The 17,724-nt window shown below is 41.2% G+C and overlaps 1 long non-coding RNA gene across 2 annotated transcripts in view; it reads right to left on the bottom strand.

The window, feature by feature from the left end:
• The window catches only part of LOC123821383, a 39,401-nt gene extending 27,276 nt beyond the window's left edge, over positions 1-12,125 (bottom strand). For both annotated transcript variants that reach the window (XR_006786117.1, XR_006786118.1), the window contains exons 1-3: positions 12,024-12,125; positions 11,830-11,924; positions 3,931-4,060 (exon numbers count right to left, since the gene is read on the bottom strand). This is a non-coding gene — a long non-coding RNA (uncharacterized LOC123821383). The remainder of the gene's footprint in view (positions 1-3,930; positions 4,061-11,829; positions 11,925-12,023) is intronic.
• Between the last annotated feature and the right edge of the window lie 5,599 nt (positions 12,126-17,724).

Raw genomic sequence — 17,724 nt, 5'->3', positions numbered from 1 at the left:
GGAGGCACAGAATAACTGCCCTGTCTACCTCTTAGGGCAGCTGTGAGAGTCCAGTGAGATAATTTATGTGGCTCCACATTCTTTCTTTCTTTCTTTTCTTTTTAAGATTTTATTTATTCATTTCCAGAGAGAGGGGGTGGGAGGGAGAAAGAGAGGGAGAGAAACATCAATGAGTGAGAGAAACATCAATTGGCTGTCTCTTGCACACCCCCAACCCGGGGATTTGGCCTACAACCCAGGCCTGTGCCCTGACTGGGAATGGAACCAGTGACCATTTGGTTTGTAGGCCTGTGCTCAATGTGCTGAGCCACACCAGCCAGGGCCTTGTGGTTCTACTTTCAGTACTATAACCTATTATCTGAATATAAGGCCATCATTATCACTGGAGACAGGAAGCATGGACAGGTAAGCAGAGTGGTGTGCTGGAAAATATTTAATAACCTGTTCTTGGGACCAGATGGGGTGGGAAGAACCCTGATTTGTAGCATTTACCTATTTCCATGATATATATACTGCCCCCATGGCCCATTTCAGGCTACAGTGTGAAATCACTGAACCAGAAGTTGAGGAAAGATACACACATCAGGTCTCTCCACTGTGAGGCAGCTCCAACATGCCATTGCAAGATGGTCAAACCCAGCCTCACCACAAAACAAACAATGGGTGGATTATGTTCATTCCAATGACTCTCAACGTAGTCCTCACACAGGAGGGCCAGAACATCACTGTAAGCCCAGAAATAATGTGAGGAAAGAAGTCTTCTTTCAGAATCTGCACTGAATTGGAGGTCATGATTTTCAGAATGAGGGTATAGTTATTCTCTGCCTTGAATAAAGACAGGTCAAGGGAAGTGGTCAAAAAGTAAACAGTTATAGTTGTAAGTTATGGGGATGTTAATGTACAGCACGGTAACTATAGTTAGTGGTACTATATTGCATATTCAAAAACTGCTAAGGGAGATCTTTAAAATTATCATCATAAGAAAATAATTAAAGCTGTGTGAGATGATGGATGTTAACCAAACTTACTGTGGTCATTTCATAATATATACATTTATCAAATTATTTTATTTTATACTTTGGACTAGTTCAATGCTATATGTCAATTATATCTCAATAAAACCCAAGGAAAAAAGGAGTGAATGGAGTCCTTACCTAGCCTTAAGGAAGAATTCAAATTTGGTTGAAGAAAGAGTTTCCTAAATAAAAAGACTTACTTCCCCTATCAGGACAAGTTACTATAGCAGAAACCAATCTGGGGACCTGGGAAATAGATTCTCTTGAAATCTGGCTCCTTGCTCGGGGTGGCAGGGAGGTTCACCCAGCAGGAGCAGATCAGACACGTACTGTGTTCCAGTTCTGGGCTCATGAACACGTGTTACAACAAGTAGACGTGGTCCCTGTCCTTGAAGAGCTGATGGCATAGTCCAGTATTTCTTAGACATCAGTCATACGTATCTCATAATCATGTCTCCTGTGTAATATTTCATGTATACTTATACTTAACATACTTTTTAAAATTGTCATTCAAGTACAGTTGTCTTCATTTTCCCCTCACTACTCCCTACTGCTTCATGCATCCCCATCTCCCATCTCATTCCTACCCACCTTTGGCTTTGTCCTTGTGTCCTTTATACATGTTCTTTGACAACCCTTCTCTTCCCCTCCCCCCCATTATCCCTGTCCCCCTGCTCCTCTGGTTACTGTCTGTTTGTTCTTTATTTCAATGTCTCTGGTCATGTTTTCCTTGCTTGTTTGGTTGATTAGGTTCCACTTATGCATGATATCATATGGTATTTATCTTTCACTCCTACTTTTCAAGTTGAAAATTTTAAATGCTCTTTTTTTTCAATCCTCATCCAAGCACATGTTTATTGATGAGAGAGAGGGAGAGAGAGAGAGAGAGAGAGAGAGAGAGAGAGAGAGAGAGAGAGAGAAACATCAGTGTGAGAGAGAAACATGGGCTTGTTGCCTCCCACATGCTCCCCTATGAAGGCTCGAACCTGCAACCCAGGTGTGTACCCTGACCGTGGATAGTATTAGCAACCTTTTGGTGCACAGGATGATGCTCCAACCAACTGAGCCACTTGGCTAGGGCTCAAATTGAAAATTTTAAATATAAAGTACTAGAATTGGATTTGGCTGAATATACAAGAAGTCCAAACACAGTGGCCTAACCAATCTTGAGAATGGTTTTTCATGTAATAAAGAGGCTATCATTAAGAAATGCAGCACAAGGGCAGCTGCTCGGGAAAACAGACTCTTGCATCCTTCTCTACCACCTTTAGCACCTTCACGGCCCAATGTGTCTTTATCTTGTCCAGCCATTTCACTTAGTTTCGAGGCAGAAGATGGAGTGTGGTGGTGGAGAAGTGAAATCAAGAAAACTTGAAAGAAAAAGGCATCTGCCAGTTTTCTGGCCCTTATTATCAGGAAAATAATAGTTTCCCCCAAATTTCTATCCAGGAGACTTTTGCTTACTTTTCATTGGCCAGATTTGGCCACATGCCATCCATAGCGGCAAGAGTCTGAGGAGATAAATATTTTTAAATGGGAACAGGGCTACCTGAATAAAACCTGGGTTCTGTGAATAAAGTTAAGGGGGTGAGATAATCTAGGTAACTAGTAAAATACTATCACAACATCTATCTACTCAGTCTTATTGAAGAAATATCTCTACAATCAGAACACTTATTTGAAAAAATAATGAAGGAAAACTTCCCTAATCTGTAAAAGGAAACAGACTTCCAGAAAGTCCAGGAAGCTCAGAGAGTCACAAAGAAGTTGGACCCAAGGAGGAACACATCACGGCACATCACCATTAACTTACCCAAGATTAAAGATAAGGAGAAATATACTAAAAAAACACAATTATCTGGAAAAAAGATAAGGAGAGAATGTTAAAAGCAGCAAGAGAAAAGGAGACAGTTACCTACAAAGGAGTTCCTATAAGACTATCAGCTGATTTCTCAAAAGAAAACTTATAGGCAAGAAGGGGCTGGAAAGAAGTATTCCAAGTCACGAAGGGCAAGGACCTACATCCAAGATGACTCTATCCAGCAAAGCTGTCATTTAGAATGGAAGGGTAGATAAAGTGCTTCCCAGATAAGGTCAAGTTAAGGGAATCCATCATCACCAAGTCCTTATTATATGAAATGTTAAAGGGACTTATCTAAGAAAAAGATCAAAACTATGAACAGTAAAATGACAACAGACTCACAACTATCAACAACTGAACCTAAAAAGAAAAACAAAAACAAACTAAGCAAAGAACTAGAACAGGAACAGAATCACAGAAATGGAGATCACGTGGAGTGTTATCAGCTGGGAGTGGGAGGGGGAGAATGGGAGGAAAAGGTACAGGGAATAAGAAGCATAAATGGTAGGTAGAAAATAGACAGGGGGAGGTTAAGAATAGTATAGGAAATGGAGAAGCCAAAGAACTTATATGTACAACCCATGAACATGAACTAAGGTGCAGGGTGGGGAGGGGAATACTGGTGGGAAGGAGGTAACATGGTGGAGGGGAATAAAGGGGAGAAAAAAATGGACAACTCTAATAGCATAGTCAATAAAATATATTATAAAAAAAAGAAATATAGCCCTGACTGGAGTAGCTCAGTGGATTGAGCGTGGGCTGCGAACCAAAGTGTCGCAGGTTCGATTCCCAGTCAGGGTACATGCCTGGGTTGCAGGCCATGACCCCCAGCAACCTCGCATTGATGTTTCTCTCTCTCTCTCTCTCTCTCTATCTTCCTCCCTTCCCTCTCAAAAAATAAATAAGTAAAAAAAAAAAGAAATATGTCTACAATGACATATCTATTAGGCCAATTGGGGGATGCATGTTAAAATGTAAAACAAACATTAAAACACAAAACACATAGCTGTAAAAGATTTAAACATCAAACTTTTGAAACAGGACTGTGACTACCATGGTTTTCTGGGGTGCTTTACGGGGATATAGAATTTGCTGAAGTCCTTTCTTAGGTCACAGGGCTTATTCAGGCTCCAGTGAGAGATGATTTCCAAGGACTCTGGACTGTAGACTCAGGGAGCAGGCACTGAAAAAAAAGTTTAAATTGAGGTATAATATACAATGAAATGTAAAGATCTTAAGTGTACTGATTGATGAGTTGTAACAAATGTATTCCCCCTGAAACCAGCACCCCAATCAAGACATGACTCTTCCCATCACCCTGGATAATTAATTACTTGGGGCCCCTTTCTAGTGAACCATTCCTCCACCCTGAGGGAAAACCTTTATTCTCATTTTGATCCCCATAAATTAGTTTTATGGTATCTCTGAGTCACATTCAGTAGACAATGTAAAACACTTTTAAGTGAGCTTACTCATAATTACAGAAGAAATTTGCCCACTTTTCACAGCTTCACAGCACCTACCAAATGGCAGGTACAGACAAGAACAGCAGTTGTTTTTGTTGTGTTGGTGGCCAGGGCTGCCCTTTCTTTGGCCAGAAAAGGTCTCACTCTATGTCCTTCCTACAGGACTCTGCTCCCCGAGTGTGTATCATTCACAAAGCTCTTCAATATTGAGATCACAGCTGTGATCGTAAATGGGCCCTACCTCTCTCCAGAGCCGCAGATGGATGCGTAAACTGGTGAGTACCTGGGTGGTGAGGAATTTGCTCTTCAGGATGAGGTACTCTGGGGACATGCAGGCCTGAGAGACCAGGTACTCTCCAGTGAGTCAGTGGTAGCTAACAGTGCACGATGCATGTTTACCCACTTTTACTGCCCGTCCCCATTCCAAAGTCTCGACCAACCTCGCCCTCCACAAGAGGAACAACTGGTCGAGAAGACACATTTTTGTAAACAAGATAAGGTTAGAATGGCTGTTGCCATGACCCAGCTACTCACCAGGAAAGCATTTGCAGAGTCAGCACAATCACAGGCGAGCCTGCTAAACTGCTTTTCTGTTTTTCACTGACTTACAATGGAGATTCACACTTTTGAAGCTTTTTTTTTTTTGGTAAAAACAAGAACAAAATGGTTGTGGTGCCTGGAACTCTGATAGCTAGCTGAAGCCGAACGCATCTTTGGCCAGTGAACTGCTGCAGGCCTCTTTGGTTCCCAGTCACACTAAGTTACACGTGCTGGGGATGTCCACATAGGGTGTGGGCTTGAAGTGGTGGAGACAGCATCTGGCCAACTGGCCAGTTTTGTGACCCTGCTGCTCTCCTCATCTTCAGTCCCAAAGGTTTCTGGAGTCCTTCTGCTAGTTAAGGCTTGGGCATGTAGTGTCCTCAAAAGGTTGTACCTTTCCTTATTATTTTTAACTTAATTAAGCCCATAGGACATGGCCTGGCATTCTCCTCCCTGGAGAGTTTGTTCTCAACTAACTGTTGTCACTGGCTGCTGCCCTGTGTAGACCTCATTGTTCTGTAATTAGTAGAGTTTGATAGGCACGGACTCTCAAGACAGAAAACACTGGGTTCTAATTCAGCTCAATTTATTATTCTTAGCTAGATTAGCTCTAAGTTTACCCCGCCTCCACGCCCTTGCTTACCCCACTACGGTGGCCTGAAATGCCACCTTTCCTCCTTCACATGTAGGCAAATTCTATTTACCTTCTAAGGCCAAGTACAAATACCACCTTTCAGCCCTTCCTAACTACACAGTTAGGTATGATCTTTCCTTATGAGTTATCTCAGCAGTCCATCTGCCTGCCATTTTTCATATCTTGGTTTTAATTATTTCTAGAACTCTCTGTCCTCTTCATTTCTACCTAGAATCTCTGTCATAAAACCTACTATGCAATAGGGCTGCCAGATAAAATACAGGACACCCAGTTAAGTTTGATTTCAGATAAATAGTATATAAATTTATTTGGTATAACTATGGTCCAAATATTGTATGGGAAATATTTAAGACTAAAATTTTCCTATAATTTTTCTGAAATTAAAATTTAACGGAGCCCTCTGTATTACGTGTGTGTGTGTGTGTGTAACAGGGGAGCAAGTCATTTTGGTATCTCCTAATTATGCAGGCACAGTTGGATGGGTGGCGATCAAAAAAATCACCCAAATCGGACATGTACTTCCTGTTACCAGGCAATATGCAAAGAACGCCCTCATTCATTGTAATCGGGCCTCAGTGCTATACCAGGCACTGTGTTAGATGCCTGGCTTACATCGTCTCATTGAAAACCACAAGAGCTCTATGAAGTACACATTCTCATCTCAATTTTGTGGATGAGGAAACAGAATGAGGAGATTAGTAAATTGCTCTGAGGCCACAAGGCTGGTAATTTACAGCTGCAATTCAAACCCAGTTTCCTGACATCAGCCCTCAGGCTCTTCCTCCAGTGCCCGTGGTTCTTCATCCTGGCTGCACATTAGAATCAACCCAGGGAGCTCTTCCAATGTACTGATGTCTGGATCCCATCCCCGGAGAGTCTGATTTAATTATTTTTTTTTACAATCATTGCAGTTATGTTGCTCTCCCATTCACTAGGACACGAAACAAAAAACTCCAATGCAATCTAATTTGATTTCCCATAGTCCCTACTGATGAACTTGTGCCCTACCACTTTCCTACGGTGCCTACTCAGGGTTGTTTGCCTCAGTTGCTGCAATTGGTCCTAGGTATATGTGAGCTCTGAATAACTGTGGAAATGTGGGTGCAGCTGCTCAGAAGCACCAAAGCAGAGATAGTAGCAGGTCCTGCTCTCCTGCTGTCTGAAACAAGTTCTCTAAAAAGAGTGTCTCTCAGATCCCTCCCCCACCCCACCCTGCCCCCAAGTTTGTTTTCTTTGGGAACATTTTGCTCCATGTTACTCAGTTTTCCAATGCCTGTTTCTTCTTTGATGATCTTTACTCAATGGATGACTTCACCTTTCTCTAGCCAGGATGGATACAAGGTAAGGCTATGCAATTTGTTGTCCTTGCTCAATTGAATTTGTTTTGTTGTTTCCGTTTCAGTCTAGGAATTTTGAGGATTGTATTCACTTTTTTGTCTTCACCTTACCTGAGAAAGTCTTCTCCACAAGGAAAATGTTCATGTGCTGTTAATGATTGACATTTGTGGTTGGGCTTTTTTCAATATTGCTGACCTACTTATTAGAACCGTGATCTTTGACCAGTCTTATTCTAGGGAATTTCATTTTTTTTCATTGTTAAATGAGGCATAATAAAACCCGTCACTCATGATTTCTATGGAAATTCATTTACTGTACAAAATTGGTGTGTGTATGTGTTTAACATATCTCCTCTAGTAAAACTGTAAGCTCACCTAGACACCAAGTCTGTTTTGATTACCACTGTGTGTCTGATGCGTGGGTTGTGAGGGGAGTTAGCAGGTGCTTGGTAAGTATGTGTTGCTGGAATGTTGACTGTTGAGTAGGTTTGGGGGTCAGATGTGCGGGTTCTCAGCTCCTGTGCACCATTTACAAGCTGTGTGTTTGTGACCTTGAACAAGTTTTCAAACTGCTCTTGCCCTTTGTTCTTACATTTGTAAAGTAATAATAATAACAAAAATCATTATGACCATCATATGATTGTTGTGAAGATTAAATGTGTGCATATAAAGAAATTAGTTCAGTGTCTGACACATGGAAGGTTTTAGTAGCACACAAGTGCTACTAAAGATGGTGATGCTACCTAGGAAAACTGATTTGCACAATAATGTTGTTGGGAATAAAAAATATATTCCAAAATTAAGAGCTACTTACTATAGCCCTGGCTGGTATGGCTCAGTTGGTTGGAGCACTGACCCCATAACCAAAGTGTTGTGGGCTGGATTCCCAGTCCCGGCACGTGCCTGGGCTGTGGGTTTGATCCCTGGTTCCAGCACTGACGATCTCTGGTCTGGGTGCGTATGATCCTGGGTCTGGGTCCCCAGGGTTCCTCTTTCACACCCATCTTTCTCTCCCTTGCCCCCTCTCCAAAAGCAATGAAAAGGTGTTTTCAGATTTTTTTTAAAAAGCTACTTCAAAAAATAATAGCTATTTATCTCCAAATAGGCAAATTAATGGAGTAGAAGATTTTTACCTCTATATACTTTCACTTTCTATATATATATTTTTCCAGCTGTGCATTTCTCCTTATGAAGAAGAAAAGAAACAAGTTAATTCAATTCATGCTCAGGCATGAGTGACTTAAAGGGTTATTCTAAGGCAGGGGGTAGGGAGAATAATTACATTTTAAAAGAGTCCAAAGTAAGGCTCATTGACACATTCAAGATCTGTGCATTTCATTTTATGTACATAATACATTAAAAAAGGGAACTGTAAACAAATATTGATCTCTAATTAATGGTGAGCATGCTGCAGAACTTGGGGGTGCAGTGCACTGATGTCTGCATGTTACAGAACAGACGGTGTTGGTGAATGATATGTGATTACCAAAAGGACCCCCCTTTTTCTCCAGGGGTCTCCCCACTAGGTTCGCTATGTCTGCTGCCAGAAAAAAGATGTCTCTCAATGCCAGAGATTTCTGAAAAGGAATTATTTATTTAAATCTATACAGACTTAGAGTAGTGACTCAATGTCTTCATTAAAATACTAAAATCTGTTAGAATACCCACAGATGCACACAGTCTTTCCTTCTCCCTCTGTCCTAATCTGGGGTACCGTATCTCAGGAAAAGAAGTAGAAGTCTGTGATTCAGGCTTCCAGCACCATCAGCTGTGTTGCTGCCAGGATCTCCAGTTAATCCAAAGCCATGTGGCACCTTCTCATGGCCCATCAGCAAGAGTCCTTTCACCCCTTTTCTTCCAGGCAAAGTCTCTCCTGCTTCCTAAGCCACATGGCAAAAGGGAGCACCCCAAAGCCACAGGTCCTCACTCTGCCAAAGCCGCGTGGTTCTCCTTGGTATGGATGGCTGCCATGTCTGGGTTTAAATCTCCGCGCCAATCTTTCTCTGCAGTCCCATTTCTGACTCCTCCTACAATCAGTTACACCTGCCAGCATTCCTGTATTTTTCCAGCTTTTGGGGGCTGCCACAGTGAGTCTGGGCAGGTGTGGCCCCATGACATGGAGCCAATCATCTCCAAGCTCCCACACAGGCTCTATAACCAGGGGGAGGTGCCTTCCAGTTACATCTTGGGTGGAAGTCACTTCCATCCCCCTGGCTCAAAGCATACCACAGGTATTTAACATATCCATGACACCAGTTAAAGTTTATAGATATGTTAAATGACCATGCCAGAGGTTAGCTGCAAAGCTGTTGCTATACAACACAGCTCCCAATGGCCCTGCTCCATGTGTCCCATTCCCCTAGCTCAGAGTTGTGGGGGTGAGGAAATCCTATATATATTTTTTCTAATATTTCCTGGACAACTTGAGTTCTGGACCCCATTACAAATCCCTATTTGGGGCCACCATCTTGGCTGCACCCTGTTACATGCAGTATACTCCAAAATACATTAAATTATATGATGCAGCCCTGTCTGGTGATGTTCAATGGATTGAGTGTTGTTCTGTAAACTGAAAGGTCAGCAGTTGGGAAATTCCCAGTCAGAGCACATGCCTGGGTTGTGGGCCAGGTCCCCGGTTGGGGGCGTGTGAGAAGTAACCAATAGATGTTTCTCTCTTGCATCGATATTTCTCTTCCTCTCTTTCTTCCTCCCTTCCCCTCTCTCCAAAAGTAAGTAAATAAAATCTTAAAAGGATAAGATACCTTGATGGGTGGTTAGATGCTTAAATGTGTGATAAAGCAAATATAGCAAAAATGCTCATTGTGGAATCTAGGGTTTAGAAGTATTTACTGCACAGTTTTATCAATATTTCTGTATGTTTGACATATAGAAATTATTATTTTGGTCTCCTGACATAATAATATTAGTTATTTTTTTATAATAAAATGTTGGGGGGAAAGAAATTGGGGGACCCTAGGGAAAGTTAACACCTAAAAGCAAAGAGGCCTCATTCGTGTTGGATTTCAGGCACTTGGTACTTGTTGGTATCTATATTTTTGGAAGACTTCCCTAATTTTCTTTCAACCATAGCCCAAAGCAAATCTCCAACACTACTGCTGTAAAATGTGGACCCAGCTAAAGAAAAACAAGGTCTGGGGTGGACAAAGAGCAATGAAAGAACACACAGACACTGGCAGACACAAGCAGGCTGCCCTAGGCTCTTTGGGGACCCCAGGCATCCAGGACAACATGAGATTCTGGTCCTTGGCTTTTAGACCTTGTGTCATACCTATTATTGACTATGTGGATGAAACATATTATGAATAATTGACCGTTTGGTACAGAGTTACGAACAAAAATATGCATAGGTCTTTGCTTTTTAAAAGTATTTAGGATTCTAGCTGGGTTTTTGGAATGGCAGTTTTTTTCTTGTTGTGGAAAGTCATAATAAGAAATGATATGATAAGTTTGAGAATGTGCATCAATTTCCAGCAAGTTAGAATGGTTTGGAAATTTGGTTACAAAGTTAATATAGGTTTTGGATTTATATACATATAATCGAGAACATGGTCTGGTAATTAATCTAAGGAAAAATGAGTATCTTCTCTTGGCCATAGGAGGTTGTCCAGGGATATGGCAGACTTTATAAAGAAGGCGGAAGGGAGTGCCTATACTATTGTACATTTGGACAAAAGGGCCATGCTCTCATCATGACCTCATTCAAGTGGCTGTTGCAAGGCCCATTGATCTGACTTATTCTTCCGTTTGCACAAATGGAAACACCCTGCAGGGTTTATTAAAAGCAGATGTTTAAATACTAACACTGAAACTTGTTTAACCAGGAAACAAGGAACATTAAAACGCACCAAAAGGAGAGAATGACCAGGAGTCAGGCAGAGAGTTATGCACCAACCTGCAGGAATCCTAGCCAGAAAAAAAGTATCCGAATCAAGGCCATGGCCAGGTACCATCAGTCACAGAGGGAAGAGAGCAAATGACATTCACTTCTTCACCATTTGCTCAAGAAACAGAACCGACTTTCCACCTGGGGTTATTTGATGAACTCAGGACTCCTAGCAGCAGAGCCCAGGGACCTGTACTTGAGGGCGGGCTGCAGCTGGCAGGACCACATCACTTCACACTGTGACATGTGCAGGGTGCTGCTAGCACAGAGAGCACCCCTGTGCCTGTTACACGGTCCCCTCTGGGTGGGCTAATTACAAAAATGCCCCCCCTTTTCTTGGCAGGTACCAGATTTGGGGAGGGGAGTGGTGGCTGGATCTCAGCCCCTGTCACCCTCAGCTGGGACCCTCTGTGGAAGGCACACACTGTAGCCGCACCTGGTGGCCCTGGGAAGCTCCCACTGCAGGGGTGTCCCCCTCCCACCCGCAAGGAAGCTGAGTGCTAGAAGACTAAAACATCTCATTTAAGGCTACAGCCTAAATCAAAATAGTCCTTTTGGGGCAGGTAAACTATCATATTTTGCTGTGTATAATGAGCACCCATGTTTTTGGCCCAAACTTTCAGGAAAAGAATCTTTCAATTTTATTTTTTAATTCAGTTTTAATTATTCATATTTAGAGACTTATTTTTTGTATAATAAAGGAATTTTAGCATGCATTTTTTAATGTATTATGATACAAGAAATTTTATGTAACAAGTAATTAAAACACAAGAACAGAGAGATACCAACTATTTCAGGTACTACCCATGTATAATGCACATCCTTATTTTTCCCTCAAAAATTTGGGCAAAAAAGTACACATTATACACGGCAAACTACAGTATTTCCAAAGTGGGCCTTCCTCAGCATCATTGTGCAGAGCAGGTTCTAGGGTGTGGTGTGGGCTACAAAGATGCCTAGGCATTTCAAATCTAATTTTGGAGGTAGGCAGAGCATGCTCTGTGCTGCCCGAGCACTATAGTGGACAAGAGGGAATGAGCAATCACTCACTTCTGTTCAAGTAGAGAAGGCTGCACTGAGAACGTAAGTCTTGAGTTGAATGAGAAACGAGTAGGTCTTTGAAAACCAGGGAAGGCCCAGCAGGACTGCAACGGGGAGAAAACAGTGTGAGCGATGGTGCAGAGAGAGCTTCAGCTCAGTGGCCCCAGTCACTTCATGCCCTCAGGCTACCCCCTTGGACTCACCATTCACAACGGGCCCCTCTTCAGAGCTGTCTTGACTGAAGACCATAGCACTCTCTGCAACGGAACTTGCCCATCCTGTGTCCTGGGCACTCCAGCACTGGTTTCTGAGGGGTGGTAAGAAGTTATACAAAAGAATGTTGGGTTAAGTATTAATGTTAACTCACCCACATAACAGAGGTACAAATGAGGAATTTCTGGGCATGTTGCCATAAAATATTTCTAAAATTTTTAGAATTACAGGTAGATCAGGGAGTGTTTATATTTGATATCTATTACTATGTAATAAATTCTCCTAAACTTAGCAGCTTTTAAATAATAAACATTTAACAGTTTCTCAGGGTCAGGAATTCTGGAGCCTTGTAGCTGAATAGGTCTGCCTGAGGTCTCTCTGAGGTTATAATCAAGATATTGGCCAGATCTATGTTATCTGAAGCCTTGACTGGGGCTGAAGGATCTGCTTCTAAGCTCACATGCATGGCTGTGGGAAGGAGGCCCAGTTTCATGGGTCACCCCTATGTGAGTGTTTTCACAGCATGGCAGCTGGCTTATCCCAGAATGAGCGATTCAAGAGGGAAAGCACATATAGGAACTTCAGTGCCTTTAATGATGAGGTCTCTGACAAAGCCCTGCCTCTGCTGTATTTTACTGGTCACTCAGACCCTCCATGATACAACATAAAAGAGAATTATAGCAAGGGGCAAACACTGGTGACCATCTCAAATGCTGGGGTACTATTGAATCCATATTTTGAGGAGATTAGAGCTTTTAAAACACATACCAGAGGTAACATGTGATCTGGATATCCTTAAAAGTTTTCTTCTTTAAGACACCTAAAAACCTTTTAATTATTTTGAAAAGTATTTTTAAGTACATCACTATGCTGACCGGAAAGTAAGAGGCAAAATAAACAGTTAAGGAAGCATTAATTCAGAGAGATAAGTGTTGAGGCTGAAGGCTCCCCTGGGATCTCTGTCTACCTCCAAGTGACTCAGAGAATTGGTTTTAATATCTGCGTGGCAAATGTGAGATAAAGCCTAGGGGAAGGTGAAAAGTCAGACCAGACACTCCTGTAAATTACTTTGGACCCCAAAGGATAGCTCCCCAGTGACAGTTTAAACTAGAAGTTTTATAACTTCATTCCCTACTGGACAGGATCAAAAGGAAACTTGCCTGTCTTAACCTTGGCTCTAAATAGCAGGAGGAAAAGTCCAAGAATTTATAACCACAGGTTAATCTTTATGGAGGCTTGCAGCCAAGTTGACATTCTCAGTGTGGTTTGTAAAACACCAGTGGATAATTTGTTTTAATGTGGCCTGGAGTTGGTAGCAGGCTTAGTCTAGAAATAAATCATATCGTTGCTAAAAGAATCTACTTTATCACAAGCCTCAAAGATTCTCAGGTAGAAAGTTCCATTAAACTGGAGTTCGCAATTAAAAAAAGAACCCCAGTTCACGGGAGGAAAAAGGCATGAGAGAGAACTGGCAAAAACAACAGACAACAGACCAGCTGACAAGCACTTCAAATATTCAGTTATTGATAATGGAATAAATGTAAGTGTATTTATATGCTTAAAGAAGAAAAATGTTATCAAATGGATGAGTAAAAAATAAGACTATCAAAAATGACTAGGCCTATTTGACAGGAATTGAAAATCAAAATTAATAAAGGTAAAAAAATATTTCATTTTAAAAGGTTAGGTAAATACCTGTAGGATATCTTTAATTTTGTCTCTTGGTCCAGAAAGTCTAAAATATTCACTATCTGGCCCTTTATAGAAAACCTTTTTAGATCTCCACTGTAGAGACACTCACTTGCACAGGAGACCCTTGGTCAGCCTAGGTGAAGACGCAGGAAGCAGCAACAAGGGCGGGGCTGGCATTGTGGAGTGGAGGGCATGAAGGGGTTTAATGAGGAAGGCCAGGCGAGGCTTAGTTGGATGCAGGGGGGAGCTGGTGTTATGTGTCCCTAAGTAAAATATAGTTGGGTGGACACCTTGAACGACTTTTGGGGCCTTGCCTTAACTTTTATGTACGGGGTGAAGGAAATAAATCTTAGTTACCTCAGAACCTCAAGAGTTTAATGCATGAGTGTGGGGAAGCTGGTGCAGAAAGATATTAGTCCATGAATGAAATTCTTAAGCAGTTATGGATGGCCTTCTGCAAATAGAACAAGTTGGGAAGGAAAGGGGAAAAGGGGATTTCTTTGCTTGAATCACATGCATCAGCTGCATATCCTCAGAAGCTCTCTGATTGCCAAATGCAGATCAAGGCCAAGTGCTTTTTTTATGCCATTGGCTATGCCCAAATAGACCTCTAAACTTTGTTTTTGAACAGCAGGTACTAACGTGTTTGCTCTGGGAGGATTAAGGGAGGGCCAAGAGTGCTGGTAGGAAGCTCTGAGGTGACTTGAGGGTGGTCCGAGCTGCAGGAAGCCAGTAGGGGAAGTGATTTGGGGAAGGGAAAGCAAGAGGCTCACCACGCCCCGGGGTCCTCCTCTGAGGATACACACCACACCCAGTCTGTCCCTGGGCGCTTGAGCGTGTGTGTTCCTCTCTCCCTTGTTCTCCAGAATGAGTCAGCCAGGATGCAGTCAGAGAACAACCATTTTCTGAGATGCTTTACACATCAATCTCAGGATGGGGGAAACTGAGGCCCAGATAGAAGCATTAGAAACAGTGTCCAGGGCCATAAAGTAAGTTAATCATGAATTCAGGTCTCACTCCAATAGGTAGGTCTTACTCCAAATCTCAGTTCTTTCTTTCTTACCAAGCAAGTGTAGTCAAGGGCCAAATGGAGGGAGCACCCCCACTTCTCTGGCAAGAATGGGAAAAAAACCCAGAGAAGTAAGCCCTGCTGTCCTGAATCCCAACATAAACTTGTCTGATGTCCACAGGCACTCTACTACAGTTATTTGCTCCAAATATCTCTCTTGATCTATATGGTTCTTTTTGTCTGACATATTAACTCTACCTTCAGGGTAAAAAATGAGTAAAATGAAAAAACTAAAACAAAAAAGAAAGTAAAAAAGTTCTGTTATCAGGAAGTTGCTGTGGAAAGAGTTACATGTTGGGAGTGGAGAGATGAAAAATGGTCTGCCGAGATTTCCTGCAGGGGTAGATGTACGAAGTAGTTAGGCACTGGGGTAACCCAGACAGCCCCACCCTGATGCTTGAGGGCTTGATGGCCAGTGTAGAGTAGGAGGAAGGTTCTAGAAATGTGTAGAGAGTGGATCAATGTGACCACTCCTGAGTAAGAAGGCTGCTGTGTACAGACAGACTTCCTTCACAGGCTTCACGGTTATCTTGAAAGCCCAGCCTAGATCACACTTTCTACTGGAGGGTGCTGTAGGGATTCAGAACAAGTCACCCCAATGTGTGGTATGGGAATTATTTGTGTTGAAGGCAATCAAGACCCTGTAAACTCACAAGAAACTTTTACCTCTCCCTTAAAGAGTATAAATTAGGGGCCTTGCCCATAATGAGTTGTTACCAGAAATAACTCTTTATAACTTATCAATAGGGCAGGGCAAACTTTTAACTAATGAACATCTGCTCTTCTTATTGTCCTGCAGTGACCTTCCCTCCGCTCCGAAGTCCCAAGATGTCTTCTCACATCTTTAGTTCAGAATGTCAGATACCTCAGCTTAACATTCTGCCTCTGAACCTTTCATGCATGTGAGGACTCTCTCATGCATGTGGGGTTCCTGGGCATAGGTATGTAATTAAATTTGGTTGTTATCATGTCAATTTAACTATTAGGCTAGCAAAAAGAACATTGAGGGGCAGAGGGAAGTTTCTTCTTCACTTACAGATCTACGGTGAGAATTCTAGTAAAGGGTAGAGTGAAGGGAGAGGAAGACCATTGTAACAGTTAACATCCTGAGGGTTCATGCTCAGTGAAATAAGTCCCACAGAGAAAAACAAATACCACATGATCTCACTTGTACATGAAACCAAAAATAAAAAATAAAAACAGAACTCATAGAAACAGAACAGAATGGTGGCTGCCAGAGCAAAATGTGTGAAGGTGGTCAACAGGTGCAAACTTTCAGTTATAACATAAATACATTCCAGGGGTATAATGTACAGCATGGTAACTATAGTTGACAGTACTGTATTGTATATTTGAAAGTTGCTAAAAGAGTAGGTCTTAAAAATTCTCATCACAAAAAAAAGTTGTAACTCTGTGTAGTGATGGATGTTAATCAACATATTGTGGCAATCATTTTGGAATATATTACATATCAAATCTCTGTTGTATATCTTAATCTAATACAATGGTACATGTCAATTACATCTCAATAAAGTTGAAAAAATAAATATCTAATACATATAGTTATTATTACACACTTTATTATATACAAGTATTATATATTATGTTATAAGTATTATAGTTTATACATTTATTATATACATTATACAGATATGCTGTGCATTTTGATCAATGATGGACCACAAATGATGGTCCCATAAGATTATAATGGGGCTGAGAAATTCCTATTGCCTAGTGACAGTAGCCATTTTAACATCCTAGCAGAAGGATTACTCACTTGTTTGTGGCGATGCTGGTATTAACAAAATTACTGCGCTGCCAGTCATAGGAAAGTATAGCATATGGAACGGTGTATGGGACATAATACCTGATAATGATAATAAACAATTGTCTTGCTGGTTTATGTATTTACTATGTGTGTACTATATATAACTATAGTTATATATAGTTTACTATAGTATTAACTATACTATACTTCCTTTTTAAATTGTTTAAAAATTATATTTTATTGATTATACTGTTACAGTTGTCCTAATTTTTCCCACTTTGCCCCCTCCACACATCACCCCCCTATTCCCTCAGGCAATCTCTCTGCCATTCTTCATGCCTGTGGGTCATGCATATAAGTTCTTGAGAAACCCCATATTCTTTACTGTACCTTAAATCCCCATGGCTATTCTGTAACTACCTATTTGTACTTAATTCCCTCACCTCTTCATCCATTTCCCTACATCCTCCTCCCATCTGGCAACCATCACAATATTCTCTGTATCCATGATTCTGTCTCTGTTCTTGTTTGCTTCTTTTGTTTTTTAGATTATATTGTTGATAGATTTGTATTTGTAGCCATTTTATTGTTCATAGTTTTGATATTCTTTTTCTTAAATACATTCCTATAATATTTCATATAATGATGGCTAGGTGATGATGAACTCCTTTAGTTTTTTCTTGTCTGAGAAGCTCTTTACCTGTCCTTTGATTCTATATGCTAGCTTTGCTGGGTAGAGCAATCTCAGCTGTAGGTCCCTGCTTTTCATCACTTTGAATATTTCTTGCCAATCCCTTCTACCCTGCAAAGATTATTTGTAGAAATCAACTGATGGTCTTATAGAAACTCCCCTGTAGCTAACTAACTTCTTTCCTCTTACTGCTTTTAAAATTCTCTCTTTATCTTTAACCGTTTGCCTTTTAATTATCATGTATCTTAGAGTGGGCTTCTTTATATCATTTTGTTTTGGACTCTCTGTGCTTCCTGGATTTGCATGTCTATTTCCTTCACCAAATTAAGGAAGTATTCTTTCATTATTTTTTCAAATAGATTTCCAGTTTCTTGCTCTTTCTCTTCTCCTTCTGGCACCCCTATAAAGTGAATGTTGGACCTTTTTTAGTTGTGCCAGAGGCTGCTTATACTACCCTAATTATTTGTTTTC

Source organism: Phyllostomus hastatus, unplaced genomic scaffold (genome assembly GCF_019186645.2).
Source record: "Phyllostomus hastatus isolate PE091 unplaced genomic scaffold, TTU_PhHast_1.1 phas_contig_40, whole genome shotgun sequence".
NCBI lineage: Eukaryota > Metazoa > Chordata > Mammalia > Chiroptera > Phyllostomidae > Phyllostomus > Phyllostomus hastatus.
Note: the sequence above shows the minus strand (reverse complement) of the source record. Positions and strands in the feature narration are given on the sequence as shown.